This window comes from Cetorhinus maximus, chromosome 20, assembly GCF_964194155.1.
Source record: "Cetorhinus maximus chromosome 20, sCetMax3.hap1.1, whole genome shotgun sequence".
NCBI lineage: Eukaryota > Metazoa > Chordata > Chondrichthyes > Lamniformes > Cetorhinidae > Cetorhinus > Cetorhinus maximus.
The window spans coordinates 80,808,482-80,830,713 of record NC_135898.1 but is presented as its reverse complement, the minus strand read 5'-3'; positions in this window follow the sequence as shown (position 1 = coordinate 80,830,713).

Genomic DNA, 22,232 nt, shown 5'->3' with positions numbered 1-22,232 from the left:
ACATCTGCACTGACACACACATCGCCCTGCACATCTGTACCGACACAAACACATAGCCCTGCACATCTGTACTGACACACACAGCTCTGCTCTTCTGTACTGACACACACAGCCCTGCACATCTGTACTGACACACACAGCCCTGCACATCTGCACACAGCCCTGCACATCTGTACTGACGCACACACACATAGCCCTGCACATCTGTACTGACACACACACAGCCTTGCACATCAGCACTGACACACATACATAGCCCTGCACATCTGTACTGACACACACAGCCCCACACATCTGTACTGACACACACAGCCCCACACATCTGTACTGACACACACAGCCCCGCACATCTGTACTAACACACAGCCCTGCACATCTGTACTGACACACACAGCCCCGCACATCTGTACAGGCACACAGCCCTGCACATCTGCACACAGCCCTGCACATCTGTACTGACACACACAGCCCTGCACATCTGTACTGACACACACACACATAACCCTGCACATCTGTACTGACACACACACACATAACCCTGCACATCTGTACTGACACACACAGCCCTGCATATCTGTACTGACACACACAGCCCTGCACATCTGTACTGAAAGTCCAACACATCTGTACTGACACACACAGCCCTGCTCTTAAAACTCTGGTATATGGTTAAAGTTTCCAACAACCCCCTGCCTCCCTGTTTCCTCCATCCCCAAAACCCATGCTCCAGCCCCTTTCCCCCATCCCTCCTGCACCAGCCCCCACCCCCCTCCCCACCCCTCCGCCCACTCCCCAGCACCATATCTCATTGTTTGAAATTTTGCTGCATTTATTCTGCACAATGTAGTTTCAGATTTGCTGGACTGGTCCAGAACACTAAACTGATCTGAGTTTGCTGGTATAACTGTGTCCAGCATCCTTGTGTCAATCCCCTGTAATCCATTATCTCTCTGATATCTCCCCCAACCCAGCTCTTCTGGATTTCCTCAGGTCTTCCTCTTGCTACTCTGAATCTCTCTGTTTAACACTTTACTCTCACTGTAAATATCCACTCTCGGAGAATTCCTGTTTTGCACAGTCATTAAATATCTTACACCGTCTGCTAATCTAGTCTGTCACTCCACTGGTTTCACTGGTTTCTGTGTTGTTAGTGGAATAACAGAAAAATCCATTGAACATAAGAGATTAGAATTTAAGTTAATTCCAACTGATTCTGGGTACTCTCCTCAGAATCACACGTCAGTCTCTCTGAGCTCCCCCCCACTCCAGTTCCAGACCTCTCTCTCCTTTGTGTACATCTCCAGTTGAGGGCAATGCTTCTCCGCATGGCACTAACAGGCCAGCAGCACTTCCACAACCACTTCATAATCTGTTTACTGTTTATATATTCCAGCCCCCCTCCACACCCTCATCTTCAATTAGACCAGGCTCTGCACCCAAACAAACAGGCTATGGCTTAGAAACACACAACACAATCGCAGACAGACTGGAGCCACTGAGGGCCTTGGGCTCCAGTCTGACAGACAGACTGATAGCTTCACTGTGACAGAGGTTTCCTGCACTGTGACCAGTGTCACCAGGAGACTCCCTCCGACAGCCAGTTACCAGCACACATCAGTAACCGAGCCAATATTCAACTCCATTTATCAGTTGGTGGGTTCTGGCCATTTGCCTGAGGAGGGAGTCTGAGGACACTCACTCTCACACACACACACACACACTCCCTCTAACACTCACACACACATACTCTCAAACACACACTCTCTAACACACACATACACTCCCTCTAACACTCACACACACATACTCTCAAACACACACTCTCTAACACACACATACACTCCCTCTAAAACTCACACACACACACTCTCTCTAACACATACACTCTAACACACACACACACTCTCACACACACACTCTCTAACACACACACACACGCAAGTTCTTACACACGCACTTACACACACGCACACTCTCTCTAACACTCATACACACTCACAAATTCTTACACGCACACTCACACACACACTCGCACACATACTTACACTCACACACACACTTTCTCACAAAAACTCTCATACACAATCACACCCACATACTCACACACTCTCATGCATTCACACACACTCACTCACACACATTCACATACACTCTCACACATACTTTCGCACAGTTTCACAACTACACATACACTGTCTCATACTCTTGCACACTCTCACAAACACACACACATTCTCACATACTCTTGCACTCTCACAAACACTCACATACTCTCACACACTCTCAAACACACACACACACTCACATTCTCACATACTCTCACACATTCTCACAAACACACACACTCACATACTGTTGCACGGTCTCAAACACACACACAAACACACATACATTCTCACATACTCTTGCAGGCTCTCACAAACACACACACACACACTCACACACACACTCACATTCTCATAAACAACACACACTCTCACAAACACACACACTCTTACAAACACACACACACACTCACACACATACATTCTCACATTCTCATGCAGACTCTCACAAACACACACACACACTCTCACAAACACACACACACACACTCACATTCTCATAAACACACACACACTCTCACAAACACACACACTCACACACACACACAAACACACACACACTCACAAACACACACACTCTCACAAACACACACACACAAACACACACACACACACACACTCACAAACACACACACTCACACAAACACACACACTCTCACAAACACACACACACACACACTCACACACACACACACACTCACTCACAAACACACTCACACACACACACAGAGCAGTGGAGGTTTTTGGGATTACCCAGACTGGCGGCTCCAGCCAGTTGTTTGAACTTTTAACAGAAACAGGTCTTTTGACCAAAGTTGTGTGTGCTGATTACGGCGTTCCCAGCTCTCCAGGGGTCTGCTGGGATCTGCAGGAGAAAAATCATCACGACTTTAAAATCAAATCGTTGATTTCTTTTCATTTTCATTAAACACTTTCAGTTGTGGGTTGTAAAGATATTGAAAATGTGGAGCAAAGACTGACAGCCAAGAATCATCCAATTTGATAACAAGGATTCTGTTCACTTTATGACTGACAGTGGGAAGGCGGAGCACTGTGGAGATGGACCAATTAGAGGAGAGTGGCAGTGGGCTGGGAGGAGGCAGGACGCCCTTCAATGAAATCTCCAGGTACATGTCCAGCCAATCCCCAGTGTTTCTGTTTCACACGAGCCTCGTGCCATTCCTGACTCCTCTGTCCCTGTCATGGGTATGTCATAGAATCCGCCAGCAGGAGGCATCACTGCAAAATGTTTAATTGTCCCCATCGTTAACACCTCCATGTGTGGAAAGTACTATTTCTGTACGGTGCTGTGTCCAGCAGGTAATCTGAGAATTGCCTGAAGAGGAGTCAACCCCAACACCCGTGCTCATGATCACTGTTAGAGATGACCAGTCATCTGATAGGTGAACTTTCTCTCAACCTCACTGACCAACCCAGCCAACTCCCTTTCACAGCCTACCTTGTCTCTCTGGCATCAGCTATTCCATCAATGTTACTCTAAACCTCCTTCTCTAATTCCTCCCCCACCCCTAATCCACCACCCAACACACCAATAGCTACTTGTTTGGTTTTACAGAACTTAGGCATTGCTGAAAAAAAGAGACATGTTGAAGCTTTTCGTCTTGCACTCATCAGGACATTCAGAAGACATTCGGTATTCTTTACATTCGGTATTCTTTACATTCGATATTCTTTACATTCGATATTCTTTACATTTGGTATTCTTTACATTTGGTATTCTTTACATTCGGTATTCTTTACATTCGATATTCTTTACATTTGGTATTCTTTACATTCGGTATTCTTTACATTCGATATTCTTTACATTCGGTATCCTTGCAAATGTCCTGATGAGGACAAGATGAGAATCTTCGACATGTCTCTTTCTTTCTCAGCAATATTTACAGCTCCTCACTTTGTTCAAATATTGACCCCATTTCCTGCTCTTAACTCTTTCCCCCAAGGACTTGCTCCCCTTCCTCCTTTCAGTCTAAACCTCTACAATCTACAGGCTTTTCAATCACAAACTGGATGTTATTTGTTCAAACAAGTTTTACCTTGCATTATTTCTAGGATGTCAGGGGCTTCATTTAGAACAAATTTCATGTTTGCAAAGCAGTATTTAAGTCTTCGATTGTCTGAGTTTGATGGAAAATTGTTGAAGTGACAGGGTTTAGTCTGGAAGAGGAGGCAGTTTGGAGGTAACCTTAGAGACGGACGAGGAAGAAAATTTCACACGAGAGGAGCAGAGATGAAGATCAGGACATTGCACTAAGGAATGATGGGGGAATATGATGATTGGGGCTACATTATGTAAGAAATAGATGAATGTTGCATGGATTCAAATTTATGGATGGTTGTGGCTGAATACTGAGGGAAAAAATCGCGTATAAATGAGACAATACAAGAATTAGGATAAGGAGTAGGCTATTCGGCCCCTCAAGCCTGCACCCCATTTGATAAGAAAGACCATATAATTCATCCCAGTTACTATCAGTTATTCTGTATATAAACTCCTCTTGATCAAGTTCCTGCCTGTAACTCACTCCCAGGTATCCATTAGTATAGAGTCACAGGGCAGAATCTCCTGCTCTCTCTGGTGGCGAGCTTGGAGACGGGAAAGGCGTATAATTTGGTGGGATGGTGGCATTCCAGAAACCCGCCACTTTCCCATCTCCGCCAGAATGAAGTTCTGGGCAGGAAGGCCCCTTGGTCAACCTTCTCGCCCCGCCTGATCAAGGGACTAGACATCAGAAGGGAGGGGGGGTGCTGAGAACCATCGCCTCTGCCCTTCCTGCCAATCCCTTGCCAACCCCCCCCTTCTTCCTGCAAAACCCCACCCCACAAAACTCCCCTCCACGTTACTTATCTGTGGCCTGGGTCGCTCTGCAATCCTGAGTCTCTGGTGCCTGTCCTTCCGGCAGTAGCCACCACCTCCCCTGTGGCGCTGCTGAACACAAGTACTGCCAGCCTCTGATTGGTCAGCAGCCCTCGGTAGCCGAGACTTCCACCCCCAGGGTCTTAATTCCAGGGGAAGGCCCATTGCTGGCCTCACCACTGCCTGATTGGCTGGTTCAGTGGGCTTTCCAAAGAAGAAGCAGTGCCGGTTTCTTGCCGGCTCTCCAGCCAGCGGCCAAGATGCCCAATGCCTCAACAGGATTCAGCTGATAGAGTCATTTATGGCACAAAATGAGGGTATTCGGCCCATCAAGTCTATGCCGGCTCTCCATTGAGCAAACCAGTCAGTCCAGCTTCCCCATTCGATCCCTGTATCCCTGCAAGTTTATTTCCTACAAATGCCCCATCCAATTTCCTTCTGAAAACAGTGACTGTCTCCACTTCCAGCAGCCAGTAAAAGCTGGGAAATAAAAGTACTTGTCTAAGCTGTTTTATCTTTCTGGGTACCCTTGAGGGCAGTGAGTTTCAGGTCATTACCACTCGCTGTGTAAAAAAGTTCCTCCTCACATTCCCCCTGTATCTCTTGCCCAAAATCTTAAATCTGAGTCTCCAAGTGCTTGTATCATCAGCGAATGGGAACAGGTTTTCTTTGTCTACCTTATCTAACCCTGTCATAATCTTGTCCACCTCTATCAAATCTCCCCTCAATCTCCTTTGTTCCAAGGAGAACAACCCCAGCTTCTCCAACCGAACCTTGTAACTAAAATCCCTCATCTCAGGTAAATCTCCTATGCACCTTATTAAGGACCTTCAACTTTCTTAGTGTGTGGTGGTCAGAACTAAACACAATACTCTAGTTGTGACCCAATCAGAGCTTTATAAAGGTTCGGTATAACCTCCCTGCTTTCATTCTTAGCACCTCTATTTATGAAGCCCAAGATCCCATATGTTTTGCTCACTGCTCTCTCAATGTGTCGTGCCGCCTTCAAAGATGGATGTACGTAGAGTTTCAAAATTATGCCATTAAATATATAAAACAAAATAAAAACAGAATTACCTGGAAAAACTCAGCAAGTCTGGCAGCATCGGCGGAGAAGAAATCAGTCAACGTTTCGAGCCCTCATGGCCCTTCAGCAGAACTGCTGAAGGGCCATGAGGGCTCGAAACGTTGACTGATTTCTTCTCCGCCGATGCTGCCAGACTTGCTGAGTTTTTCCAGGTAATTCTGTTTTTATTTTGTTTTGGATTTCCAGCATCCGCAGTAGCTTTTAGCTTTTTGTTTTTGCCATTAAATATATGTTGTCTCTCCCTATTCCTTCTGCTGAAATGCATCACCCCACGCTTCTCTGTGTTAAATTCCATCTTCCACTTGTCTGGGCAGTCTGCTAGCCTATCAATATCCTGTTGCAGGTGCTTTGTAGAATCCTCACTGTTTGCAACTCCCTCCAACTTTGGTATAATAAAATTTTGAAATTCTACTTTCTATTAACTTATTTATATATAGCAAAACAAAGCAATGGTCCTAGCAGTGACCTTTGAGGAACACCACTGTCTACCATCGTCCAGTCTGAAAAATAACCATTTACCATGACTCGCGGTTTCCTGTCCTGAAGCAAATGTTTTTATCCAGCTGGACTTTTGGCAGATGGAGAATAATGTGGGAAAATGTGAACTTGTCCACCTTGGCAGGAAGAGTAAGAAAGCAGTGTACTATTGTCATGAGGCTATTAATATATATAGTATTATTGGAAAATATTTTTCTTTTAAAATAGAGGTTTAGTCTGTGGGTGTGTTTTAATTGGATTAAAGCCAACTAGTCTGGGTACTTTGATGTGTACTAGTTTTGAGATGTAAGAGAGGTAGAGTGTATTTGCATTTGTTGTATTGAGTATTCAAGAAGGCGCGCGAAATCTGGCACCTAGCTAGCAGAGACCAAGCAATATGTTTATATCACTAATAAAATTGGTACTATGAAAGGGGTTTTATTGCTGGAAGAGGTGGAATTCAAAGAGGCTGGTGATACAATGAGAATTTACATTCAATGAGCTGTGAGGGGTATAACAGAGGACAGTTTTGTGTGTGCAGAGCAGAGGCAATGTGAGATCAAATCAGCTGTAAGCCTACAACTGTCTCCACAGGAAAAAGTGAAAAGAACCTCATTTTGAATTCATAAGTTGAAAATGTTTTGCCTGGTGTCTTGTTAAGTCTATGGGTTGCTGTTGCCTTAATGGAGATTAGTTTGGGAATTTGTTAAAAGCCATGATAGCAGTAATTTGTAGCCATGTGTATATATTTAACTTGTGCAAATTAACTGACATGTTTCATTTAGTCTAACATAATACCTCTCATGAACTGGTGGCCTGATTCCTGAATTTAGAGTTGCATCTCAAACATACCACTTAAAAATATAGGTTCTGACAGTTATTTAAAGTTTCCCTCTGGGATTTTTTAATAACTCAGCTTTACCGAAAGGCTGTCTCAGAACAATTGGGGAGTTGTCTGGGATCAAAATATTTCTAATTCCTTGATTGGTTTGGAATTGGTGAATCTTAAGGTTACAAATACAAGAAGCACTTTGAATTCAGGAGCTGGTGAGGTATTTTAGAAGTGGTGAGACTGCAAGATGGCTTTGGCAATTGCTAAGACTTGCCTGGGAATAGAAGAGATAACTCTGATTGGGTTTGAGGAAATAACCAAAAGTAAGTGAACAGAGTTGGCAGATAAGTTAAAATTGGGGTACCTGTGAGGGCTAGGAAATCAGATATTATTGAAAGTATAGCACAGCATCTATAGTTGGAAATTAAACCTGACACTAGTGGGTCACAGTTGGAGGTAGTGAGACTTCAGTTGCAAATGAAAAAGCTTGAATTAGAAGCAATGGAGAGAGAAATTGCTTTTAAAAAGGAATTCAAAATTGTGATGATTGGGAAGGAGGAAAGAGAGAGAGAGAGAGAATTCCAACTGAAAATGTTGGCAGTTAAAAAAGAGATGCCAGTAGGTGAGGAAGGATTTATCTCCAGAGTAGAATCCAGTGGGGAGATGTTTAAATTTGTACAAGCTCTTCCAAAGTTTGAGGAAAAAGATATTGAAGCATTCTTTATTTAATCTGGAAGCTAGCTAAACAGATGAAATGGCCACAGGAAAACTGGACATTATTATTACAGTCTAAGTTGTTAGGTAGGGCACTTGAGGTATATGCTTTGCTTTCAGGAGAAATGTCGGTGAATTATGATGTGGTGAAAAAGGCTATTTTGAGTGCATATGAGTTGGTTCCTGAAACATACGGGCATAAATTTAGGAATATGAGAAAACAGCCTGGGCAAACTTATATTGAGTTTGAAAGAGTAAAACCAAGTAATTTTGACAGGTGGACATGGGAGTTAAAAATAGAAACAACCTATGCAGCTCATAAAGAAGTAGTTCTTTTGGAATAATTTAAAGTTTCAATCCCTTCAGTAATGAGAACTCATGTGGAGGAACAGAGGGTTGATTCTGTAAGACAAGCAGCACAGATAGCTGATGATTATGAGTTAGTTCATAGAGCTAACCCTTTTTTTCATCACCTTTTCAAATTGGCAAAGGATAAAAAGTGGGATGGTGAAAGGAAGGCAGGTATTCAGGGAAGAGAAGGGGTAGCTGGAAATTCCCAGGAAGTTTTTTCTCAGAATAAAAAGGAAGGTTCTGAAGGTAGAAGTGACATTCGAAAATTGAGGTGTTTTCATTGTAATAAAGTGGAACACACGAAGTCAGTGTGTTGGAGAATGCAGGAAAAATCTGTAGGAATTGTTGGGGTACAGAAAAGATCTGGAAGTAAAAGTACTGTGGGCTCTGAGGTTCAGGCACAGGAGAAACCAATGGTTTGTGTACAGGTGTAACAGGGAGAATCAGTGAAAGGTAAAGAAGTGGGAATGCGTTCACAGTTTACTCAAGAGAATTCTGAGGAGCAGGTTGCAGAAATGTTTAAAGACTTTGTATGTGAAGGGAAAGTCTTTCCATGTGTACAGGATGGAGTAGGTAAAGATGTTAAAATTTTAAGAGACATGGGCTATTCAATCCTTAATGTTGTGGGATATTAATATTTGTTATTCAAAGGGAGTATTGCAGGAGCAGCTGATAATAAGTGGGGTTCATGGAGATGCTAAATCTATTCCATTGCAGAAGGTAAATTTAAAGAGCAGATGGAAGACAGGTGATGTTATAGTTGGAGTGGTAGAAAAATTGCCCATTGCAGGGGTTCAATTTATTCTGGGGAACGATATAGCTGGATCACAAATGTGGGTGATGTCTATTGTAGTTGAGCAGCCTGTAGAAGTGTTTTCAATAGAGGTGTTGCAGAAGGAACATCCTGGATTGTTTCCTGGTTGCGTTATAATGAGATCAAAGGCCCATAGGGAAGAGCAAGATAAACAAGATAACCAGGCAGTTCAAAGGCAAGAAGGTATTGAAATCCAATTAGCTGGCACTGTGTTTGATAACATTGTTCAGGAGGAAGGAATGCAGGGCAGTTCAGTTGAAATGTTTAACTCAAAGAGGTTAGTGGAGTTATAGAAAAATGATTTGCAATTAAAACAGTTATATCAGAAAGTTTACTCAGAAACCAAAGCAAAATGTATTCCAGTATGTTATTATCTTCAGGAAGGTATTCTGATGAGAAAATGGCGGTCAGATCATGTCTCAGCAAATGAAAACTGGAGGGAAGTGCATCAGATTGTTATCCCAATAGGGTATAGAAATGAGATTCTGAGGATAGCTCATGAAATTCCAATTTAGGAATTAGGAAAACACAGGAAAAAATACAGAGGCTTTTTTTTGGCCAGGGTTGTATAGGGATGTAGTCAAATTTTGAAGAAACTGTTATACATGTCAAATAACAGGAAAACCACAGCAGCGATTAAGCTGGTGCCTTTAATCCCAATACCAGCATTTGAAGAACCTTTTACCAGGGTCATGATTGATTGTGTAGGACCCCTCCCTAAGACTAAAAGTGGAAATCAGTATTTATTGACAATAATGGATGTATCTACCAGGTTTCCTGAGCGATACCTTTAAGAAATATTACAACGAAGAAGATTGTGGAGGAGTTAATTAAATTTTTTACAAGATATGGTTTTCCTAAGGAAATACAATCAGATCAGGGGTCACATTTCATGTCACAGCTGTTTAAGGAAGTAATGAACAGTTTGGGAATAAAACAGTTTAAGTCAACAGCTTATCATCTGGAGTCACAGGGAGCTTTGGAATGACAGCATCAAACTTTAAAAACTATGATAAGAGCATACTGTCAGGATTATGCACAGGATTGGGATATAGGAATTCAATTTTTGTTATTTGCTATTAGAGACACCCCCAATGCATTGACTGGTTTTAGCCCTTTTGAACTAGTTTATGGTCATGAGGTAAGGGGACCACTGAAATTGATTCATGAGAAATTGGTGGGTCGAAATTCAGAAACTATTCACCTGGATTACGTATCAAATTTCAGGGAAAGATTGACCAGAGCATGTGAATTGGCTAGGGAACATTTAAAGACATCACAGCAAGTGTTGAAAGTGAAAGCAGGTAAGAAAGCTAAAATTCACAGTTTTGTTTTTGGAGAGAAAGTACCAGTTTAGTTACCGGTACTAGGTAATTCATTAAATGCAAGATTTAGTGAGCCTTATAGGGTTGAAAAGAAATTGAGTGAAGTAAATTATTTAATAACTACTCCAGACAGAAGGAAGAAGCAGGGGGTGTGTCATGTGAATATGCTTAAAAGTACTTTGACAGTGAAGAGGAACAAAAAGAGATGTTAGTGATGGTGGATAATGAGAAAGAGGGAGAAGTGCAGGAATCTGAAATCGATTTTCCTCTAATCAAATTGGATAGTGAGGGGGTGCTTGAAAATTTAAATGAAATATTGAGTTACCTTCCGAGCAAGTGTCAGTGATTTGGAAAAGCTATTGCAGTCACACAAACCTATTTGTGGAAATAAGTAGGTAAAGACACAAAAGTGTCACAAATAGCTTTACATGATGTATGTATAGAAATATCATCTTCAATAAGGCAACAACCTTATAGATTAAATCCGGTAAAGTTATCATAAGTACAAAAAGAAATTGATTTTATGCTTCAAAATGATATCATTGAGTTTAGTTGCAGTAACTGGAGCTCGCCTATTGTACTGGTACCGAGACCGGATGGAAAACACAGACTGTGTGTGGACTTTCAAAAGGTGAATGCAGTGACATAAGTGGATTCATATCCCATACCACAGTTGAAAGATTGCATTGAGAAAGTGGGACAATCAAAATTTATCACAAAGATTGACTTGCTAAAAGGACATTGGCAGGTATCATTGTTGGAGAGAGCAAAGGAGATATCAACTTTTGTGACTCCAAGTGGACTATATCAGTTTAAAGTCATGCTATTTAGTATGAAGAATGTACCTGCGACATTTCAAAGACTGACAAACAAAGTCATTGCGGGTCTAAGCAATTGTGTGGTTTATATTGATGATCGAATCGTTTTCAGTCAAAAGGGGGAGGAGCATTTACAGCATCTGGAAGAATTATTTACTCAACTACAAGAAGCTAATTTGGTAGTGAACTTGGCTAAAAGTGAATTTGCAAAAGCGCAAGTTACGTATCTTGGCCATACCATTGGACATGGTAAGGTGGCCCCGAGAGATGTGAAAGTCAAGGCTATCATGGATTTCCCAGTGCCGACAACAAAATGAGAAGTTTTGAGATTTCTGGGCATGAGTGGGTTTTACTGGAAATTTGTACCAAATTTTAGCTGAGTGGTTGCTCCACTGACTGAACTATTAAAAAATAACAAGAAGCTTCAATGGACACAGGAGTGTCAGAAGTCATTCGATAGTTTGAAAACTGTTTTAACTATGACACTAGTGTTGGCACTACCCAATTATGCTAAGCAATTCAAGTTGGCTGTTGACGCAAGCGACTTGGCATTAGGACTGTACTGTTACAAGAAGATGACACCGGGATTGAAAAACTGATAGGGTATTTTTCACGGAAGCTGAATGTAGAACAGAGAAGATATTCAACGATCGAAAAAGAGACTTTGGGCAGAATTTTCTGGCTGACGTGCGGGTGGTGGAGCCCGCACATCAGCGTTTAAAATGTCGCGCTCTGATGCCGCGCGAGCATCCCGACGTCAGTGCGCAGCATCACGATGTTTAGGTGGGCGGGTGCGCTTTGCAGCGCGACGCAAGCCCGCCATTAAATAAAGGCCTTGTCAAGGCCCTTAACTCGGCAATTGACGCCAATTTTGAGGAGCCCGTGCGAACTTCAGCTCGGCGCACGGGCCCAACGGGCAGGCGGGTAAGTGATTTTTTTTAACAAACCTCATCCACGGGCGGGATATGTGGGCTCAGGGGGCGTTGTTCATGTTTTTTCCGAAGTATTTAATGCAGAAAGTGTTTTAAACTTGCCTGTGTGATTGTTAGCAGTTCAGATCGATTTCCAACAGCTTTCTCTGTACTTTGAAGCTTCAGCTCAGCACTCTGCAGACAGTAATCTTTATCGGGCCTGCAGCTTTCCGAAGGCCTCCATTTAGCCTGGGTATGGATTCTGACATCTCCACTGGAGGCAGCTCCTCTGGGGAGGAAGGGAGGGATAGAATAAGGAGGAGGCCAGGAGTGGACAATCAGCCTCCAGGGGACCCACCTTTAGGAGGCCAGGCGCAGGCACAAGGGGCGCAGGGCCAAGAGGTTGTCCAAGGTGAAAGGGGCCACAGAAGATGCCACTATCCTGCTGCCAGGGTTTACGGGCGGCGAAGCAGCTACCTCGATATGTCTGAGGTGCAGTGCCGAGGGAGGCTCCATCTCTCAAGGGAGATAGTCAACTATATCTGTCAGATGATTGGCCCTGAGATATCTCCTAACTGTGTGGGTGGACACCCCATGCCAGCGGCTCTAAAGGTCACAGTTGCCCTCCACTCCTACGCCTCTGGCTCCTTCCAGGGCTCGGTGGGTGATCTTTGTGGTGTCTCCCAATCAGCTGTCCACACTTGTGTCAAGCAGGTCACAGATGCTCTGTTCAGACGGGTATTGACCTTCATCCACTTCCGCTGCGACCAGGCAAGCCAGACAGAGCGAGCCAGAGGCTTCGCGGCCATTGCTGGCTTCCCCGTGTCCAGGGTGCTATAGACTGTATACATGTGGCCATCAAGGCGCCAGCAGGTGAGCCCGGTGCCTTCGTCAACAGGAAGGGCTTCCACTCCATGAACGTGCAGATAATGTGTGATCACAGGATGCTGATTCTGCAAGTTTGTGCAAGGTACCCAGGCAGCTCCCACGACGCTTACATCCTCAGACACTCCCAGGTGCCGGGGCTCTTCAGTGCTCCAGCCCGGCTTGATGGATGGCTACTGGGTGACAAGGGCTATCCCCTCAGAAGGTGGTTCATGACGCCTCTCTGCCATCCAAGAACAGAAGCTGAGCAGCGGTACAATTGGAGCCACGGCACCACAAGGGCTGTGGTGGAGAGAGCCATCGGTCTTCTCAAGATGCGCTTCCGTTGCCTGGACCGTTCAGGGGGCGCACTCCAGTACCCCCCAGATCGCATCTCTCTGATAGTGGTAGCATGCTGCGCTCTGCACAATCTTGCGCTGGAAAGGGGGGATGTAGTTGACGATGAAGACCTTGATGCCCTGGATGAGGCTGCACATGATGAATCCAGCAGTGGCTCAGAGGATGAGAAAGCACAGGGCGATGATGATGGGCATCACACCGGCCCACTATTACACCAAGGAGGCAGGGACACCCGGGATAATTTAATCCAACGAACCTTCAGCTAGCTCCACACACATGGATCAGCAGGAGCAGCATTGCCTGGCGCTTCCACACATGGCACTTAGGTGCCACATCTTCCACCTTATCAGCTACAACTAAGGGCTTCGTACAGAAACATCAATGTCCACTCAAACACCCTTGATATGTCTGTGAAAAAGACAAATGTAGCACAAAGGAAACACCCTCAGCCATGGTCAGAAAAGTGGACTTTATTATGTACAAAATATAACAGAGACTTCTCCATTGCAAACATAAGTATATTTTTCCCTATTCTAAGGCCAAAACAAAATCACCAGTGACATACCTGTTGAGTGCCTAACGTGCCTTTTGCTTTCGTTTGTGGGTGCAATGTCTTGGTGCCGCCCCATCAGTCGGAGTGGCTTGTGAGACAGCCTGCTGATTCTGCTTCCTGTTGGCGTCGATGACCCTGGTGGGCATCTTCTGGCCCGTGGAGCCTGTGTTGGTCCCACCTGGGAGGGAGTGGCCAGTTCCAGAACTGGCACCTCCCCAGTTGTCGCAGCCTCAACGGAAGCAACGTTGACTGGCAGAGGGGCGGAGGAGCTGCTGCCCTCATCCAGAGCGCCCTGAGAGGAGCTCGCAGCGATGACAGGCAGCTGCTGCGCCGACGTGAGGTCCCATTGGACCTCCCTGCTCACCGCAGGTGCGTAGGCACGGAGCGCTGACGCTTGGTGCCCACAATATCTCCCACATTGGGAATGACCATCCGTGGCCAGTACCGCTGCAGGGCTTGCAGGTCGGAGCGTAACCCAATCAGAAGATTCTCCATCCGATCGAACCCCCTCTCCATGAGAGTCACCAATCTCTCAGTGTAGGAAGCCTGAAGCTCTGCCCTGAGGTTCATGCCTTCATGTGCACTCTGCCTGGACTCCTCCACCACAGAGAACAACTGAAGCACACCCTCATGCAACCCTGCCAGATGCTCCCGCGAATCTTGCCGCTTGTCCTGCAGTTGATGCATGGCTGACATCTCCAGAGGCACATCATCACTGCTGAACTCAGCATGTGCCTGGTCCCCTGCAGTCCTCCGGCTGCTGGCGCCATCGGCACTCCCTGTCCTTGCCATCTCCTCCAGCGATTGTGAAGTGCCCTCGCCACTGTGCCCTGGGACACTAGCCAACGTTATATTCCCCACTGAAGTGCTCGTCGCTGCGCTGGTGCCTGGCTGGCTGAAATGATGTGCTGCAAGTTGCAAGTCTTGGCCCTCAGGTGTGGAGGGGGGGTTCCGGACGTGTTGGGGGCGGCTATGCGGTGGTGATGCTGAAATTAACAACAAGGACAGTGCATCTGTTAGCGTTCAGTCAGTAACACCTTTCATCCCTTTCCCCTTAGGTCAGATGGCCTAAGGAATGCCACATGGAATGTTATGTGGATAAGTGTTCGGTTAAGCACTTGGGCAAGAGAAGTAAGGTACGGGAATACATGAGCAATGGTAGGACCGTGGGAAGTCACGACAATTACAGGGACCTTGCTGGGCAGACCCGTTAAGGTAGCAGAACAGGAGCATAAGGCGTTTAACAAGGTCGAAGCCAGACTTGCCTTTATTAGCCGAGGAATAGAATGTAGGAAAAGGGAGGTCATGTTGCAAGTGCAGAAAACGCTGTCGAGGCCACATCTACACTTCTGCATTCAGTTGTGACCTGCACTTCATGGGAGGGATGGCATTGGAGTGGGGAAAGTGCAGAGGTTCCTGACCTAGATGCATGCTGGCCTGGAGAGTTGCGGGGCTGAGGAAACATTGCAAACGCTTACAAGATTTGCCGTGGATCACAGGAGATTGACAGGTCACATTATTGACCTTCATACCGTTATGAGGGGCATAGAATGGGTGGACAGAAGGCAACATTTCCCCTTGGCGCAGGGATGACTAACGTGGTGGCATTTATTTAAGTTGAGTGCCATGAGGTTGACAGGTGAGGTGCTGAAGACCTTTTGGACAGAGTAATGTGGGATGCACTGGCTGAAAGGGTGGTGGAGGTACAAACCCTCCTAAGACACAATAAGTCTTTGGATGTGCAGCAGCAATGCCATGGCATGTTAGGCCATGGGGATAGTGGTCGCAAATGGGATAAGGCGACTTTGGAAGGTGCTAGAGACACGCATCCTCAAGGGGCCAAGGGACCTTTGTGTATAACCCGCACGTCTGACTGTATCAGTCTGTGAATGAGTAGTGTTGCTGCATTAACGATTGCAGCAACCATCAGTGGTTTGGATGAAAAGTAAAAACAAAAATAAAAATACCTGGAAAAACTCAGCAGGTCTGACAGCATCTGCGGAGAGGAACACAGTTAATGTTTCGAGTCCGCATGACTCTTCAACAGAACTAAGGAAAAATAGAAGAGAGGTGAAATATAAACTGGTTTAAGGGGGCTAGGACAAGTAGAGCTGGACAGGGGGTCAATGATAGGTGGAGATAACCAAAAGACAAAAGGACAAAGAGGTGTTGAAGGTGCTGATATTCGCTAAAAAATGTGCTAATAGGTGACATTAAGGGTAGAAAGCAGGACGAGCAAGGTACAGACAGCCCTAGTGGGGGTGGGGTGGGGGGAAGGGATCGAAATAGGCTAAAAGGTAGAGATAAAACAATGGATGTAAATACATTTAAAAATAATGGAAATAGGTGGGAAAAGAAGAAAATGTAAATAAATTATTGGAAAAAAGGGGGATCAGAAAGGGGGTGGGGATGGAGGAGAGAGTTCATGATCTAAAATTGTTGAACTCAATATTCAGTCCGGAAGGCTGTAAAGTGCCTAGTCGGAAGATGAGGTGCTGTTCCTCCAGTTTGCGTTGAGCTTCACTGGAACATTGCAGTAGGCCAAGGACGGACATGTGGGCATGAGAGCAGGGTGGAGTGTTGAAATGGCAAGCGACAGGGAGGTCTGAGTCATGCTTGCGGACAGACCAAAGGTGTTCCACAAAGCGGTCACCCAGTCTGCGTTTGGTCTCTCCAATGTAGAGGAAACCGCATTGGGAGCAACAAATGCAGTAGACTAAATTGAGGGAAGTGCAAGTGAAATGCTGCTTCACTTGAAAGGAGTGTTTGGGCCCCTGGACGGTGAGGAGAGGGGAAGTAAAGGGGCAGGTGTTGCACCTTCTGCAGTTCCATGGGAAGGTGCCGTGGGAGGGGGTTGAGGTGTAGGGGGTGATGGAGGAGTGGACCAGGGTGTCCTGGAGGGAACGATCCCTGTGGAATGCTGCCGGGGGGGTGAAGGGAAGATGTGTTTGGTGGTGGCATCATGCTGGAGTCGGTGGAAATGGCGGAGGATGATCCTTTGAATGCGGAGGTTGGTGGGGTGATAAGTGAGGACAAGGGGGACCCTATCATGATTCTGGGAGGGAGAGGAAGGTGTGAGGGTGGATGCGCGGGAGATGGGCCGGACATGGTTGAGGGCCCTGTCAACCATCGTGGGTGGAAAACCTTTGGATGGTGGGCAGACAGAGTGGATGGGACTGTGGCCCTCAAATACCTAGTCGCTGTACCGCAGCCTCACCGACACCTGCCAACCTGGCCGCCTGCCACCTCCCCAGCTCCATGGCCTGCTCCTCATAGGTGGTGAGGCGCTGCAGCACGGCCTGGCCACCACCAGTCCGCTGCCGCTCCCTCATATTGTTCACTGTTTTTGCCTGCAGAACAGAGAAGAGGATTTATTGGGGCTGATCGCTCATGTACTCTGCACCCGCAGGCCACACCACAACCACAGTGGCCCATTTGAGGCCTCCAGTGGCTCCTGTCCACACCACTGTTGATCAGTCTCCAGAAGATAGTACGGCTGGTCCCAACCCCCTCCTCCAACGGCCACCTCGGACACATTCGGCATCCATCACTTTGAATAACACACGGGTCTTAGCGCCCATGGCAAGGAGGCGCAACTAGGTGCGGCACCGAGGCCAACAGATGGTTCTTGGCCACAACACCTTGAGGCTCCCCTTCCACCATCTCATCACCGTCAATAAGACATGTGTTGGAGTTCTGAGTATGTGTCTAGCTGCCTCCCCTGCAGGTTGCCCCCAAACTACTCAAATGCGACAAACACCAACATATGCTGCGGGGAGAACCCATCTTCTCCTCAACCACTAAGGCTGATGTAAGCATGGTCACTATCTGTTTGCCCACCTAGTGTGCGCCAAATGCCCAATGCAGTATCGACACTAAGACGTGGGCGGGGGCTCAAAGGCTAAGGCTGCCTGCTGGGTCAAGTGGCCAAGGCTGACATGGTACTCGCCCTTCCAGAGCGCAGCAAATCATTGAAGCGCTTGCGGCACTGCGTTCCAGTGCGCCACACAGCATCTTGAGAGCTTACAGCCTCCGCCACCTCCTGCCATGCCTGCCTGGTGATGTGGGGGGCCCTCCTCCTCCCATCCTCTGGAAACAAGACATCCCGATGGTTGGACACCTCTTGGAGGAGGACAGCAAGGCAGGAATCGGAGAACCGAGGGGCACAGTGACCCCGTCCCCGCTGGCCTATCCTGCAGCCTTTCCTCCCTCCTCCTCCTCCTCTGCCCTCAAATCATGTCCTTCCCTATGAGTGGCCATAGTGAACAGCCTAAAGGAGGCTGCCTGGCCGCTCTTTATACAGACGGCTGGTTCCCCATTGGAACTGGTGGTCTGAACACGCCCGCCGCCGATTGGATTTTCCCGTGGTATACGGGAATTGCAAACCCGCTGGGCGGGCCTTAATTGGCCCGCCCATGAAAAATGGCGGCACGGCCCGTTTCGGCAGCGGCAATCGGCTGCCCGCCCGCCCACTGAGTCGGTCAGGCCCACCCACCCGTCAAGGGCAAAATTCAGCCCTTTGAGTTTAGTGTTAGCATTGCAGAATTTTGAAATTTATGTTGTAAACAATTCATCAGAAACAATTGTTTATACAGACCATAATCCTTTGAAGCTTTTGGACAAATTTCGAGACAAAGGCTTTTCAGATGGAGTCTGAATCTAGGGATTATACATATTGCATATACTACAAATTATACATATTGCTGGAAGAGAAAATCTGTTCACAGATGCGTCATCAAGAGGTTGAGCCTAAAAGAAAATGGGGCATTTTTTTAAACACCTGGACACTGAACTGGAGTGATTTCTGTTGATAATAAGGACTTGTCTATATATATCTTGTTATGTTAATGCATGCATCTGGTAATGTAATAATGTAATAAACATAGGAGATAGTCTGAGATGGGTTATTAAAATGAAACCATCTTTTAGAATTATGATGATTCATTTTTCAATAGGGGGGGGCTGTCACGAAGCTATGAATGTATATAATATTATTGGAAAATATTTTCCTTTTAAAATAGAGGTTTGGTCTGTGGGTGTGTCTTAACTGTATTAAAGCCAGCTAGTCTGGGTACTTTGATGTGTACTAGTTTTGAGATGTAAGAAAGGTAGAGTGCATTTGCATTTTTTGAATAGAGCATTCAAGAAGTTGAGTGAAATCTGGCACCTAGCTAGCAGAGACCAGGCAATATGTTTATATTACTAATAAAATTGGTACTATGAAAGGGTTTTTATTGTTAGAAGAGATGGGTTCAAAGAGGCTGGTGATACAATGAGAATTTACAGTCAATGAGCTATGCTAGGTATAACTTCAGCAGTTTTGCATGTGCAGAGCAGAGGCAATGTAAGATCAAAGCAGCTGTAAGCCTACACTGTCTCCACAGGAACCAAAGTGAAAGGAATCTCATTTTGAATTCATAAGGTGAAAATGCTTTTCTTGGTGTCTGCTTATGTCTATGGGTTGCTGCTGCCTTAATGGAGATTAGTTTGGGAATTTGTTAAAAGTTATGATAGCAGTAATTTGTAGCCATGTGTATATATTTAACTTATGTAAATTAACTAAAATATTTCATTTAGTCTAATATAAAACCGCTCGAGAACTGGTGGTCTGATTCCTGAATTTAGAGTCAAATCTCAAACATACCACTTAAAAATTTAGGTTATAAAATATAGGTTATGACGGTTATTTAAAGTATCCCTCTGGGATTTTTAAATAACTCAGCTTTACTGAATGGCTGTCTCATAATACTAATTAAATGGAGAGGGATTGCAGAACTCTGAGGTACAGAGGCATTTGGGTATCCTGGTACATGAATCACAAAAAGTTATTATGCATGTACAGCAAATGATGAGGAAGGTAAATGGAATGTTGGTGTTCGTTGCAAGGGGAATGGAATATCAACATAGGGAAGTTTTACAGCAGCTATACCGGGCTTTGGTGAAACCACATCTGGAGTACTGTGTACAGTTTTGGTCTCCTTATTTGAAAAAAGATATAATGGTGTTTAGAAGCAGTCCAGAGAAGGTTCACTTGACTCATTCCTGGAGTGGTGGGGTTACCTTATGAGGAAAGGTTGGACAGGCTGGACCTGTATCCATTGGAATTTAGAAGTTTGAGAAGTGATCATACTGGAATTTATAAGATCCTGATGGGGATAAAAGCAAAGTACTGCAGATGCTGGAAATCTGAACTAAAAACAAAAAATGCTGGAAAAGCTCAGCAGGTCTGGCAGCATCTGTGGAGAGAGAAACAGAGTTAACGTTTCGAGTCCATATGACCCTTCTTCAGATCCTGAGGGAACTTGACAGGGTAGACGCTGAAAGGATGATTCCCCTTGTGGAAGAGACTAGAACTAGGGGACATAGTTTAAAAATTAAGGGTCTCCCAACGAAAACGCAGATAAGGAGAAATTGTTTCTCTTAGAATGTCATCAGCCTGTGGAACTCGCATCCCCAGAGAGTGGTGGAGGCAGAGTCATTGAATATATTGAAGGCTGAGTTAGTTATATTATTGACCAATAAGCGAGTCAAAGGTTATCAGGAGAAGGCAGAGCGTGGAGTTGAGGCCTCAATCATATCAGCCATGATCTTATTGAATGGCAGATCAGGCTTCGGGGGCTGAATAGCCCACTCCTGCCTCCTACTTCAAATGTTTGTATGACACTGACCCTCCTATTCCATGAACATCAATTTTGTTAACCAGCCTTTTATGTGGTACTTTGTCAAACACTTTCTTAAACTCCATAAAGACAACCTCCACCACATTCCCCTCATAAACCTTCTGTATTACTTCATCAAAAAATTCAAGTAGGTTAGACAATCACAATCTTTTACAAATCCATGCTGGCTCTCCTTAATTAACTCAAGCCTCTCCAAACGACTGGTGATGTTTTCCCTGATTATTGATTCTAAAACCTTCCCCATAATTGACACTAAACTAACTGGCCTGTAGTTGCTGGGACAGAGATGCTTAATCAATATTTTGCCTCAGTTTTCATGGTGGAGGACACTAGTACCACCCCAATAGTAACAGGTAGTGCAGAGGGTATAGAGAAGGAGGAACTTAGAACAATCACCATCACTAGAGAAAAAGTACTGAGCAAACTATTGGGAGTAAAGGGTGACAAGTCCCCAGGACCTGATGGCCTACATCCCAGGGTCCTAAAGGAAGTAGCAGTGGAGATAGTGGATGCATTGGCTTTAATATTCCAAAATTCCCTGGATTCTGGATTCTGGAAAGGTTCCAGTGGATTGGAAAAATGCTAATATAATGCCCTTATTCAAAAAGGGGGGGAGGTAGAAAATAGGAAACTATAGACCAGTTAGTTTAACATCTGTCATTGGGAAATTGTTGGAATCCATTATTAAGGAAGTAGTAATGGGGCATTTGGAAAGTCAAAATGCAATCCATCGGAGTCAGCATGGTTTTATCAAGAGTAAATCATGTTTGACTAATTTACTAGAGTTCTTTGAAGATGTGACAAGCAAAGTGGATAATGGGGATCCTGTAGATGTAGTATATCTGGACATCCAGAAGGCCCTTGATAAGGTGTCGCACAAAAGATTAATACACAAGATAAGATCACACGGAGTTAGGGGTAATATATTAGCTTGGATAGAGGATTGGCTAACCAACAGAAAGCAGAGAGTCGGGATAAGTGGGTCTTTTTCTGGATGGCAAGCTGTAACTAGTGGGGTGCCACAGGGTTCGGTCCTTGGGCCCCAACTATTTACAATCTATATTAATGACTTGGATTCAGGGATAGAAGATATTATAGCTAAATTTGCAGATGACACCAAAATAGGTGGGAAAATAAGTTGCAATGAATAAATAAGAAATTTACAAATGGATATGGATAGGTTAGGTGAATGGGCCAGAATTTGGCAGATGGAGTTTAACGTGCATAAGAGTGAGGTTATCCATTTTGGTCGGAAGAATAAAAAGGCGACTTATTATTTAAATGGAGAGAAACTTCAGAATGCTTCAGTGCAGAGGGATCTGGGTGTCCTCGTGCATGAATCGCTGAAAGCTAGTATGCAGGTACAGCAGGTAATAAGGAAGGCAAATGGAATTTTGGCATTTATTGCTAAAGGAATAAAGTATAAAAATAGGGAAGTGTTGTTGCAAATGTACAAGGCATTA